This window comes from Dermacentor silvarum, chromosome 5 (genome assembly GCF_013339745.2).
Source record: "Dermacentor silvarum isolate Dsil-2018 chromosome 5, BIME_Dsil_1.4, whole genome shotgun sequence".
Taxonomy (NCBI): domain Eukaryota; kingdom Metazoa; phylum Arthropoda; class Arachnida; order Ixodida; family Ixodidae; genus Dermacentor; species Dermacentor silvarum.
The window spans coordinates 91,694,864-91,708,638 of NC_051158.1; positions in this window are offsets into that span (position 1 = coordinate 91,694,864).

Consider the following 13,775-nt stretch of genomic DNA (forward strand, 5'->3'; position numbering starts at 1 on the left):
GCGCGAGAAAGGAAGCGCGAAGAGCGTGAAAGAGAACGCGTAGAACGGGAGAAGAAGGAGCAAGACGTGCGAGATAGGGAGCGCGAACAGCGAGAAAGAGAGCATGAGATAAGGCTTAAGCAAATTGAAAGTGATGCTCGTCGCGTAGGTACGGGAAGTTCCCAGTTCGCTGAAGGGGAAGTAAAGTTGAAAGATATTCTGCCCCCCTTCAGAACAGGTGAAGCCATCGCCATTTACCTCGTGCTCTTTGAAAGAGCATGTGAAAGGGCAGGCTTTAATAAGGATATTTGGCCGCAAAAGTTAGTGACTATGCTACCATGCGAAGTCTCCGATGTGATTGCACGACTGAGTAGGGAGGACTCTGAGGTCTATGACAAAGTAAAGGCTGCATTGTTGCGTAAATATCGCTTGTCGACAGAGGCTTTTCGCCAGCGCTTTAGGGACGCGAGGAGGGGAAATGAATCTCACCCGGAGTTTGCCTACCACGTGAAAGTCAACTTGGTGGAGTGGCTTAAAAGCGCACAGGCCTACGGCAACCATGACAAGGTAATTGAGTGCATGGTGCTCGAGCAGTTTTTTCGAGGAATTCCCGAGGAAGTGAGGCTTTGGGTACAAGATCGGCTGACGGAGTTAGACGTAGAGAGAGCGGCAGAACTCGCCGAGGATTACTGCACGCGCCGAAATTTCCGCAGTACGCCGCGACGATCAGAAAGAAGCGACAAAGCGGGATTTAGTGCCGCGAAGCCAGAGGGTAACAAGTCTTTCCGTAGGAATTTTAAACCGGAGACTTCAAATTCCCCAGGCACGCATCAGGCGAAAGATGGTGACGCACCTAAAGTAGCACAAGAAACAAAGGCGCCCGCGGACGGTGCACGCGCGTTGGAGGCGCGGAAGAGAGTTGTTTGCTACAACTGCGGAGAAAGAGGTCACATGGCCAGGAGCTGTGAGAAGCAGGTTGTATTTGCCACAATTCAGGACTCCGATAAGAACCTGCAGCTGTTAAAGCCGTATATGCGACTGCTTTCAGTGAACGGCCGGGAGTGTAGAGTACTGCGTGATTCAGCCGCAACAATGGATGTAGCTCACCCTAGCTGTGTGTCTCCTGACGATTTCACAGGAGAGTGCGCTTGGATTCGGCAAGTGGCCGAAGAACAAAGCGTTTGCCTCCCAATTGCCAGGGTAGTGATAGAAGGCCCTTTCGGCCAACTGTGTACGGAGGCGGCAGTTTCAACCAGCCTGCCAGAGAATTTCCCCTATTTATTTTCTAATAGGTCGGAGGAAATTCTGAAGGAGCGAGGAGAATCTTTCTTCGACGAGATAGCTTTTATGGCGCTAACACGTTCAAAGACACGGAAATTGAGCCAGAGGCTGAGTTGTGTGCAGTCTGGTGAGCAGCAGTCAAAGGACCAGGTCAAGAAACCCGAGGCAGTTGTGAGAAAGGACGATACAAACGTCAGCCTGCAGTCTAGTGAGCAGCAGTCAGAGGACCAGGCCCAGAAACCCGAGGCAGTTGTGAGAAAGGACGAGACAAATGTGCGTGTGGCCGAAACTGAGGTGACAGCGGCTACTAAACAGACGGAAACAGTATCGGTTGCTGACGCAAGTTGTGAGGTAATAGCGGGCTCTTTGTTGACACCTGCGTCCGCCAGCTGGTATGAACTCGCGAGCATCGACAGGGCAAGGCTAATAACCGAACAAAAGGCTGATTTCGCTCTATCCGCACTGTTGGATAGCGTCAATAAGGAAGGTGTCTCCCGAAAGAACGTTTCATTCTATACACAAGATGAACTGTTGCATCGCAGGTACGAGGACGCAAAGGGGCGCGTTTATAACCAGCTGCTTGTTCCCCAACAATACCGGGGGCAACTCCTCGACCTAGCACATGGCAATGCTTGGGCAGGACACTTGGGCATAAAGAAGACGAAAGCGAGATTAGCTCAAGAGTTCTATTGGCCCAGTTGCTGGAAAGACGTGGAGACGTTTGTCCGTGCATGTGACACATGTCAACGAATAGGTAAATCGACCGACAAGTGGAAGGCGCCGATGAGGTTGGTCCCCATAATTACTGAACCATTTCGTCGACTTGTCATTGACATTGTGGGGCCGCTACCGCAGTCGCAGTCGGGTTATCTATACGTCCTTACCACCCTTTGTGTCGCCACCAAGTTTCCGGAAGCGACTGCATTGAAAGAACTAAGTTCCGCATGCGTTGTGGATGCGCTGTTGTCCATTTTCTCCCGTGTGGGATTTCCCTCCGAAATTCAGTGCGATAATGGAAGCGTATTCACTAGCTGCCTTACGACTACATTTTTGGAGCGTTGCGGAATAAAGGTAGTACATAGCTCTATTCACCACCCACAGTCAAACCCGGTTGAGCGGATGCACTCAGTTATGAAACGCGTTTTGCGAGCTCTATGCTTTGAGCATAAGAAGGATTGGGAGGCATGTATACCTGCAGCAATGTTTTCCCTGAGGTCAGCCCCACACGAGAGTACGGGTTTTAGTCCGGCTGAGCTTGTCTACGGCAGAAACTTGAGGGGTCCGCTGCGCATGGTCCGAGAGTCGTGGACTGGGCATGGGGAAGATCCCAACGTTGTTTCCTACGTGCTCGAATTGTTGGAGCGGCTAGGGAAAACACGCGACATTGTAGAGAACAACATGCGAGCAGCCCAGGCGCGTTCCAAAACCCATTACGATAAGTCAGCTCGGAAACGTGTCTTTAAGGTAGGCGATGAAGTAATGTTGTTACGCCCTTCCAAGAAAACCAAGCTAGACGTACAGTGGGAGGGACCGGCGACAGTAGTGTCAAAGCTTTCGGACACTAATTACGAGGTGAAACTTGGTAGGAAGCACAACAAACTTTACCACAGTAACCTGATGAAACCATACATCCGACGCGAAGCAGTTGTAAACCTAGCACTAAATCTCCCTGAGGAAGAGAGCACCGAAATCCCTTGTCTTTCCGTCAGCGAAGTAAAGAGCACAATGGCAGGCAAGGTGGATACAGGACAAACTTTAGACGAATCTCAAAAGAAAGAGTTAGACCAGGTGATGCAACAATTTTCGACTGTGTTTTCGGAAAAGCCAGGCAGGACAGACCTCATTGAGCACAACATTGAGTTAAGAGTTGAGGAACCCGTCCGCTGTAAACCTTACCGGGTGTCGCCCAGACAAAGGGAGATACTAGAAGCGGAAATTCGCCGCATGTGCGAACTAGGTGTTATAATTGAGGCTGACAGTGATTTCACGTCACCCTTGATTTTGGTAGAAGTACCTGGCAAAGATCCAAGGCCGTGCGTAGATTACCGCCGTTTGAACTCGGTGACAATCGACCAGACTTACCCAATACCCAATATTGAAGAGAGGGTAGAGACAGTGTCCAAGGCTAGGTATATTTCGACTTTGGATCTCGTTCGCGGCTACTGGCAGGTCCCCTTGACAGAGCGCGCAAGCCGCTACGCGGCTTTTATTTCACCGATGGGAACCTTTCGTCCTTTGATGATGAGTTTTGGGCTCAAAAATGCCCCGTACTGCTTTTCCCGTCTGATGAACCGAGTTCTGTGCGGGCTAGAGAAGTTCGCGCTACCCTACTTAGACGATGTCGCAATTTTTTCAGACACGTGGAAAGACCACGTTGACCACCTAAAAACAGTGTTGGAGAGGCTAAAAGCCGCAGGTCTTACGGTAAGACAAGAAAAATGTCACTTGGGTTGTGCTGAAGTAAGCTATTTGGGACACATTGTAGGAAGCGGGCGTCGCAGACCTTCCGAACTCAAGGTGGCCGCAGTGGTCGACTATCGCCGTCCCCGCACAAAGACCGAAATGAGGGCGTTTCTCGGGCTGACAGGTTACTACCAACATTACGTTCCGAACTATTCTGAGATTGCCAGCCCTTTGACGGACAGCCTGCGTAAAACTAAACCAGTGGCCATCGAGTGGGAGGCTAGTAAGGAGGCTGCCTTTCAGAAGCTGAAGCAGGCGTTAAGTCAGAAGCCCGTTTTAATGGCACCTGATTTCTCGGAACCCTTCATTATTCAGTGCGATGCGAGTGAACGCGGTTTGGGAGCCGTGCTATGTCAGAAGGACCGGGGTGGATGCGAGCGACCCGTTTTGTTTTTGAGTCGCAAGTTGACCATCAGAGAAGAAGCTTATAGCACATCCGAGAAAGAATGCGCCTGCCTCGTTTGGGCGGTTCAAAGGTTAGCATGCTACGTTGCCGGATCCAAGTTCACGATAGAAACGGATCACTCTCCGCTAACCTGGTTACAAAATATGTCACCGAAAAACGGCCGCTTGCTCAGATGGAGCATAGCCCTACAACAGCACAATTTCGATGTGCGCTATAAGAAAGGTAGTCTGCACACGAACGCTGACGGCCTAAGTCGGGCCTTCTAAGCCAATTTAGCCATGTGTTAGGGTTGTAAATAAATGTCTTTAGGGTATCTTGTATTTATGAAAGTAAGTAATCAGTATACTTTGGGCTAAGTGTTACAGCTATGAATTACTTAACGGGACAGTTCTCCAGTCGTCTTCCGAACCTGTAAAGGCTCTAATTGATAATTAGCTTGATTACATACACCCAGTTGGTGTCTGTTTGTGAGGACACATTATCGGAAGCTTCTTGGTACTTGTCCGGATCAACGCGCACCTTGCGTTTCATGGTTTCTTTAGATAGGGGGCAGTCAAATTATTGGAATTGGTAGAGTCTGGCGATGAGAGTGGCTTGCAGTGGCGCTCGCGGCATTGGGTGTGACTGACAAAGGTCGCTCCTTGGAGCTTGTCATCTTGTATTTATGCAGTCCACTAGAGCCCACCTATCAAGAGGCCTTCGGCGGGAAGATAATCATTCCTGGAAGCGGCGGCCCCATGGCTTTGAGCAAAGCAGGCATCAAACCGGCCGAGCTGCGCGGAACAACTCGACCTCCCGATGCATCATCTGGCGGCGGGGGTGCTGTTGTGTCTGGCGGTCCTTCAGGACAAAGGAGGCCGGCGCCGACGCAGACGCGCCCACCTGGCGACCCTTTCGCGCGGCTGAGAATTGTCACCTGGGACTGAGGGATTAGCAGTTGGTCTCCAGGCTACCTCAGGCGTCGTTAAACGGCGGCGTCGCCCTTTGGTGCGGCTCCGTCAATTACCAGCGCCGCCCGAACCACGACGAGGCTCGGCGCCGACTGCGGCGTGCCAACTGGCGCCCTTTCGAGACAGCCACCGCGAACGCGAACTGACCGTTATGGAGAGGCGAATCTTCAAAGGGGCCCGTGTCTGGCAATCCCGGGGGAACGACCTCAACGTTCGGTTCCCAAGGTGTCAACCGCTGCCTGTGTTCGGCGGCGACCTGGCAAGATTGGAGGCGGGGCCCGGCGGGAAACGACGACACATCACGTGCGGGATATGGCCCCCTGCTCAAAGACTGTCATTGGCTGAAAGAACTAAAGTGTATTCCCTCGTCGAGTGAAAGAGGGAAACCGAGGGGATAAAAAGGAGAGCTGGAGTGTTGTAAGGGGTCGGACATGAAAACCAGATCATGTAAATTTGTATATTAAACCCCTTTTCCCATCTCTTCGACGTGGCTCTGGGCCTCTCCTTCTCCCAGTACCTGACACGGCACCACCCATGGACGCTTCGTGGCCGCTCGGACCTTCGGACTTCGCAACAGCGTATCAGTATGACATAGAATTCCGAAAAGGGTCATTGAACGCGAATGCCGACGCTTTGAGCCGTTTGCCGCTGCCGCAGCAAGGGCACCCTGGTAAAGATGATCCCGTCGAATATGTGCTACATGCACAAGCTTTGACAGATTTCTCTCTTAGCGCGCAGCAGTTGGCAGACAGCACGAGCGAGGACATGCTTCTCCGACAGGTGAAGACGTGGATTCTTCGTGGTTGGCCAAACCAGCTGGGGCCGGAGCAACAGTGCCTTCAGCCGTACTTCACCCGCAGACACGAACTCACTGTGAGTAAAGGTCTAATATACTGGGGTCATCGTGGTGTGCTGCCCGAGACCGTGAGGGTACCTATTCTGAGAGAACTTCACGACACCCACCCAGGCATGACTGCGATGAAGCGCCTGGCCCGTACGATGTTTTGGTATCCCGGATTGGACCACGACATAGAGAAGCTTGTACAAAGCTGCCAGCAATGCGTGCAATGTTGGCCCATGCCAGCGGAACATGTCCCTTCAAGCTGGCCGAAAACCAACAAACGATGGTCTCGCCTGCATATCGACTATGCAGGGCCAGTGGAAGGTCACATGATCTTGGTGGTGGTAGATGCGGAAACTAAATGGATAGAGGCAGTACCCTTTAAGACAGCAAGTGCAGAAACTACAGTCGAAGTATTGCGAGGGATCTTCGCGCGTTTTGGTCTGCCCCATACAGTCGTTTCCGACAATGGGCCACAATTTAACAGTCAATGACTGAAAGATTTTTCAAAGATAACCATGTGTGTCATGTTACCTCCGCTCCATACTATCCACAGTCAAATAGATTGGCGGAGCGTGCAGTGCGCACCATTAAGGAAGGTATCCAGAAAAATAAGGATGGAAGTCTGCTCAATGGTATTTCCAAGTTCTTGCTACGCTACAGGGCAACACCGACTCGAGATGGCAAGTCGCCCGCCGAGATGTTGCTGGTTTTCCACCCAGGACCCGCCTAAGCGCACATTTTTCAGAGGAAGAGGTGGCACGGGATCCCACTGTGAGCAGACCCCCGGCACCGTTGTCACAAGTCTTTTCACCGGGAGCGCCTGTTTGGTCACGGCAGTATAATCACGCTGGCCAGAGATGGTTACCCGGCACGGTGACGTCAACAAGAGGTAGGCGTATGGTCACGGTGGACACCACAGGAGGGATGCAGCGCCGTCACGTGGACCAAGTGCGGCCACGACTCGCAGCGGATGACGTAAAGCAAGAATTCGACGCAACACGGCCCGGAGACAACCAAGTCACAGAGAGTGATCAACCCTCTGCAGTGGACGACGCTGAACCATCATCAGACGGATCACTTGGTACACCCCAGACTTCCAGTGAAGTAACCTCCAGTGTACCGGCGGGCTTAGGACTTCCTAGGCGTTCTACGCGCAAAGGAGGCCTCCCGACAGGCTAGGCTTCTAAGGGGGAGGAAGTGCCGTATCGCGACAACGCAAGCCCGTTTATCGCAACCCGAAGTGCGCATGCTCGTGCTGATGCACAGAGAACAAAAGCTGCCACGCTATTTTCAATAAACCATTCCATTGCTTGCACCTACTGAGTCTGTTGTTGTTACCCGCGCTACAGCACTTATCTTGTTTTATCCTGTGTTTATCTTGTGTTTAGCAATCCATTATACGTTTTGACACCTGTGCTAAGGCATAACTGGTGGGAAACCGCCACGCACATGGAGGCAAAGCGACACGCACGAGGAGCCAAAGCCTTTGCTGCGCGTGGCCACGACGACATGGGATCAAATTACATGATTTTAGTGACTTTCAGGAGTTTCTGCTAATTAATGTTCGTAATGCTTGATTATTGTCAAACATGTTAGTTTATTTTGAACCTGGTTTTGATTAATTGTGCACTTGTTTTGACCGTGTTTTTGCGCGTGACAGGCCGGCAGCCCGGGCTTCTCGCGTGCTTCGGACTTAAAAGACAAGCAAGCACAAAGAAACGTGGCGTGCCAGCAAAATTAACACGCGTTCAACGCACTGCACGTGGCGTCCGTACATTCGCAATGATGGTCTTGAGTGCCAGTGTCCAATGTGTTGGACATGCAACATAAAATCACTAGCAGAGAAAAGCAAGCGTACGCGAAACTGAAAAATTTGCATTCAGCATACTTCCTGCATCATTACCTTTCCAGTTAATCACAACACGGTAAAATGGTCAAATAATACCATGAACAGCATTACTTCTCCGGCGGTTGCCTTGCTTGCTTGCTTGCTTGATCCTCATCCGTGGCGCTTACCCACTACGGGGGATTGGCCAAGAAGCCGGCGGTTAAAGGTTAAACGGAAGGGGGAGATGGAGAAAAAAAAACTAGACGGAAAACTAAATCAGGGTGAAGTATAGTGTTTACGATAATTTGGAAAGAGATTTACAGGGCAGAGACAGAATTAAAATCATTGTAATTGTATAAAAACAGCACAAAATTTTGGTGGTATTAGAATAATTTCGAAACACCAATTAGCGATTTAATAAGTTATCCAATTATTTATTTCGAGAATTAACTGGGTAGTCTTTTTGTGTCACAGATATAGTCACAGAGGGCCACGCAGATGTTCCTGTGGCTAAAGCCCATTGAAGAAGCCCCGAAGGAGAGGATATTTTCAGTAGTTGGTGAAATACCCAATTTACGGAATGAAAATTCGAATTTCTTCCTCTCATTCCTAAAGCGATGACAAAATAATAGAAAGTGGTCAATGTTTTCGGGTTCCTGGCAGGTAGGACACAGAGGGGATGGTGCCAGACCGGACCTGTGTAGGTAAAAATTTAATGGTGGGATTCGGCAGCGTAATTTTGTTATGGAGATCTCTAATTTACGTTAGGGGCACCATTTATTGTCCCACGAAAAGGACAAATGATTAAATTCCGACATTTGGATTTTCAGTTTTGTAGAATCTTGTAATAGGGAAAATTTTCTAAACCTAGGCCGCAGTGACATAAGCCGAACTAGGCATGACAGACATAACTGGTCCATCAAGAGATATCCGCGCAAGTGTGTCAGCCATTTCATTTAAGAATATACCACGATGGCCTGGAACCCATACCAATCGTACCAGACTTAAGTTAGGAGGGGTTAACAATTTAAATGTATTGGTTACAGTAGTGTCTATAGATGAAGTGAGCGATGTACATACTGACAGTGAATCAGTCACTATAACCACTGTTGAGTAATTTGAAGGAAGTTTCCGCAGAGGCCAAGATAATCGCTGCTAGTTCAGCCAAAAATATGGGTGTGAAATCCGGAAGGCGTACTGAATAAGACCAGGATAGTGATTCGGAGAAAATACCCACACCCGCTTTCTCTTCATTCATTGACGCGTCAGTCGCGATCACGTGATCTATTCCTAGTTGCGTTAAATGATCTTGTAACATGCCGTTTAAGTATGTAGTGGGCAGGAGTTTGGCATTCGATGGAAATATATCGTCAAATTCAATCATTATATTAGGTAAGGGTTTGTCTGAGCAAGCGATCTCACGTATATTAACATTTAATAGATCGAGCTCAGCTTGTACAAACAAAACTTGAGGTCGAAGTAGGCGGGACCAATGCTCTTCGAAAAATGCCCTCATTTCCCTAATAAATACAAATTGTGATCTTCTCAAAGAAGATGCATAAATGTTTAAATATGTTTTTACCGTTAGAATGCGGAATCTGCAGGGAAGTGTAGGCAGTCGTGCTTCTTGATATAAAACATTGTTGGCTACAAATTTTGGCAAACCGAGACAATTCCGAATTGCCTCCCGCTCTAGAAGAACCAGGGGGTTAATTTTGTACGCTGGCCCACCGGAGAATAGCACGCATCCAAATTCTAATATCGGACGAACATACATACGATAAATCATCAGTAAAGTGTCTCTGCGTAGCCCAGAGCGATGTCGGCCAAGTTTGCTTATCATGCCAACCGCGCATGTCGCCCTAGATTTAACATGATCGATGTGATTTCGCCAGCTCAGGTTTGTGTCGTATATTACACCGAGATATTTGATAAAGTCAACTTGCGGAATAATTTCCTGATGATATTAGAGAGAGATATTAATTGGTACATTCAATGGAAACACAATCAAAGCGCTTTTGTTAACATTGAGCGACATTCGAATATTCGCAAACCAGGCCTCAAGTGTTCCCTGTATGACTGCAGTGTACTCTGTAATAAGTGAATATCACTCGCAGACGCAAAGAATGCTATGTCATCTGCATAGACATATACTTGTACACTACCGCACAATGGGATTGAACTTAGTAAAATGTTAAACAAAATAGGAGAAAGGACAGATCCCTGGGGAACTCCTCTTGTTTGACTATATTTTCGTGTCACCAAGCCACGCTGAGAACAATAAAATTTTCTATCCTTTAAAAATTCATGAATCCAATTGATAATATATCAAGGGAAATCCATGTTATTTAAAACGTTTAGGAGTATCACATGTTCTACACTATCGTAGGCTTTAGCTAAATCAAGGGTCACTAAAGCTGCATACTGCCGCCTGTGCCGCGCAAGCTTAATGCGTTCCTCTAAATCGACATGGGCGCACCATATCGAACATCCGGGTCTAAATCCAATCTGACATGGGCTCAATAATGTATTATCCGTTAAAAATTTCATAATACGAATGTGTAATACCCTTTCTATTAATTTCACAACATTTGAGGTTAATGCGATTGGTCTGATATTATCTGGGTCCAATCCTGCTCCTTGGTTTTTGAGCAGGGGGATTATTTTTGCGAGTTTCCAGTCAGGAGGAATCCATGCGTTCATGAGGGAGTAGTTAACGATATTAAAGAGGTCTCGTGGGGAGAGATCAAAGAATATTTTTAACATGCCTGATGTAATGCAATCTGGACCTGGAGCTGTGCCAGGGAGCAGCCGAATAACGTGCTGAAGTTCTTCCATTGATACCTCTATAAAGTCATCTCCTGATAGAACCCCTACGAAGTTTACTTGCAGCTGAGTTGTAAAACGCTCTTCTAAGGCTTTTGCGATCTTATTTAATGATTCTAATAATTCTTCTGGTGGCAAAACCACTGAATCAATATTTATGGGCACTGGAAAGGCCTTACGAGAGCGAAGAAACCTAAATAATGCTTTTTTATTATCACTTTTCGATAAAAAGTTGTACCGTTTTTCATCATAATTATCTTTCGCTAAGGAAACTGTTCTTTTAAACGTAGCAGCAGCATATTTATAATTACTCCAATTAGTAGGGCACTGATTGGAAATAAGTTTCTTCCATGCAGCTTTTCTGCGTCGATAATCTCGTGCGCAATCACTATTCCACCATGGACAAGCAATGCGCTCTTTTGTTGATGATACTACAAATTCTGATTTTTTAATAGTACCCTTCAAGATTGCACTAAGACTCATCGCTTTAATATCTGTTTCCATATCTGTTCTAGAAGACAAGGTTGACTGTAAATTGTTTTTAAATTTTGAATAGTCCACGAAAGTATGCGTATGTGTATTTAAAGAAATGAGGGGGTTGTTAATTTCAATGACAATCGGGCGGTGGTCACTACTAGTGGCGGCATCCACCACAGTCCAAGAAGAAATGGAAATGCCTCAGCTAGAAAATGTCAAATCTAGGACAGATCGCGACTGCGAACGCACGAAAGTGGCAACTTTAGCATTTAAACATGTGAAATTTTTAACATTAGCCCAATCCCATAAACGTTTTCCAGATGAGTCTGTGCGGAAGCCCCATGACACATGATGTGAGTTGAAGTCACCCGCAAGCAATATGTTCTTTTTGCAGTATGTTACTGCGACATCAAGTGGGCGTACGTTTTGCACTCCAGCGGGAAAGTAGGAGTTAATTATAGAGAGCGGGGCGCAACCCGGAATAGTTATTTCTAATATTAAGATTTCACATTCGGATGATAGGGTATGATGCGAAATTTTTGCTTTATGACAGAATTTAGACGAAATGCAAAAAGCTAATCCGCCACCTCGTGAAGGCCTATCCAATCGAAAACACTTGTAATTGTTTAAATGAAAGTCTTGGTCAGCGGACAAACAAGTTTCTTGTAATAGTATAACGTCTGGTGATTGTTGGGAGATTAAATATAATAAATCTGTAGTTGCAGAAAGTATAGATCGGCAGTTCCACTGCAGTATCCTTAGGCACCCTATGTTGACGGTATACAAGCAGCCGCAACTGCTTGGTCCAGGATACTGTCTTTTAGAAAGTCAGTCCTCGTAAGTGATTCTTTCACACACTTTTTTGTTTTGGAGTTAGGAGAACGAGGCATTTTGTTGTTAGGCGATCTTGTGCATTTAAGAACTCGAGTGTCCATATCTACATCTCCATTGCCTAGAGAGTCTGAATCGGAATGGCATTCATGATCAACCTGAGCGGAAGTCGAAGGACGTACTGAATCGTCACTGTTAGAAGGAAGAGGTGTCTGATATTTAGGTGATGTTGCAAGTAGGGCGGCCGTATTTTGTGCACTGTTTGTTAGTGTCTGAGATATACCAGCCAATTGCGTTGATATTACTGAAGCCAAAGATTCAGAGAGATTTAGTAGAATTTTTTCGAATGCCTTTTCCATCGCTTTTTCTATTGCTGCTGTAATAGCCTGGGGCAGTGACTGATCCATGCCGAATGACTGACGGGCTGTTACACCGGCATAACCCTGGGTCCTGCTCTGAATTTCTTCAAGAGCTTCTCGACGAGAGCAACGTCTCCTCTCAATTATTTCTATCACCTGGATTTCTTTGGATCTGGCAGGGCAGTTGGAGTAGTCTGCAGCATGATTCGCATTGCATAAACAGCATGACTGCTCCTGAGACGTGCACTCGTTGGCATCATGTTCTTCTCCGCATAATCCGCATCGAGCAATTGAACGACAGGCATTAGCGCTGTGTCCGTACCGCCAGCACTTGAGACATTGTAGTGGTCGTGGAGCTAAGGGTTCAACCCTGTAGATTAACGGCCATCCCTTTATCTCTGATGAGCGAGCCGTCCCTGCAAATGTCGCTATGATTCTTTCTGTAGGGACCCTCTTATTATCTACAAGTCTGGTACAGCGGTACACGGAAAGTACACCTGCTGCAGAAAATATCTCTAGGATTTCTTGTGGAGTTAAGCTTATGTCCACACCGCGGACTAGGCCTTTGCAGCAAGCTAGATGAGGAGGGATGAAAGATCTCACCGGCTGCGTGGCAAAGTTAGTGCACTTGAGTAGATCCTGTACACAGGTCTGGTCTGGCGAACAGCAAAGGATTCCCCCCCCCCCGTCCAAACTGTCTGACCTCGGTGATCTGCTGAAAGTGGGATGAGATGGCTCAAAGTTCTGATTGAATAACCTTGGGGTTCTTCGTACGGATAATTCCTCCATTGTTAGGTACCGAAGCCACAGGAACGCTACTGGCTCCACTGCGAAGAAACCATTCCACCGGTAGATCCTGAGGGGGAATAGAAGCAGACCAGAGGGTAGCCCTCTGGCCTGGAGATGAGACAGACATCACCTTATCAATAACCACCACTGTCTCTCAAGGGGATTAGAACAAAACAAAAAAAGGTAAGAAAAGTAACCGCCGGCTACTTGTCAGCAAACCCGGATGAGGACCGGATCAGGGCACACCAAGGCAGCGTCCTTCGAACTGGAACGATCACCGAGCGGCCACGTCTCGTGCAGCTCGCCGTCTGCCGTCATAAAATCACTAGCAGAGAAAAGCAAGCGTACGCGAAACTAAAAATTTGCATTCAGCATACTCCCTGTATCATTACCTTTCCAGTTAATCACAACTAACACGGTAAAATGGTCGAATAATACCATGAACAGCATTTACTTCTCCGGCGGTTGTCGTAGAATGCCGCTCCGCTGTACGCCGCCACGTCGTCTTCTTTATTTCCGGATGCCCATGGCGCAACTTCGACAAAACTTCATAGATGGCACTAGTAGGTGTCCAAAATATTGGACAAATGGTATTTACGCAGGAAAATACGCTGAGGACGGCATAGCAATGGAGTATTTGATGTCCAATATATTGGACAAATCTCCATAGCTGGAACTCAGGAGGATATATTCAGCACCATACACAAAGGCAGAATAATAACTCCAGAAGTACTGCCCTAAT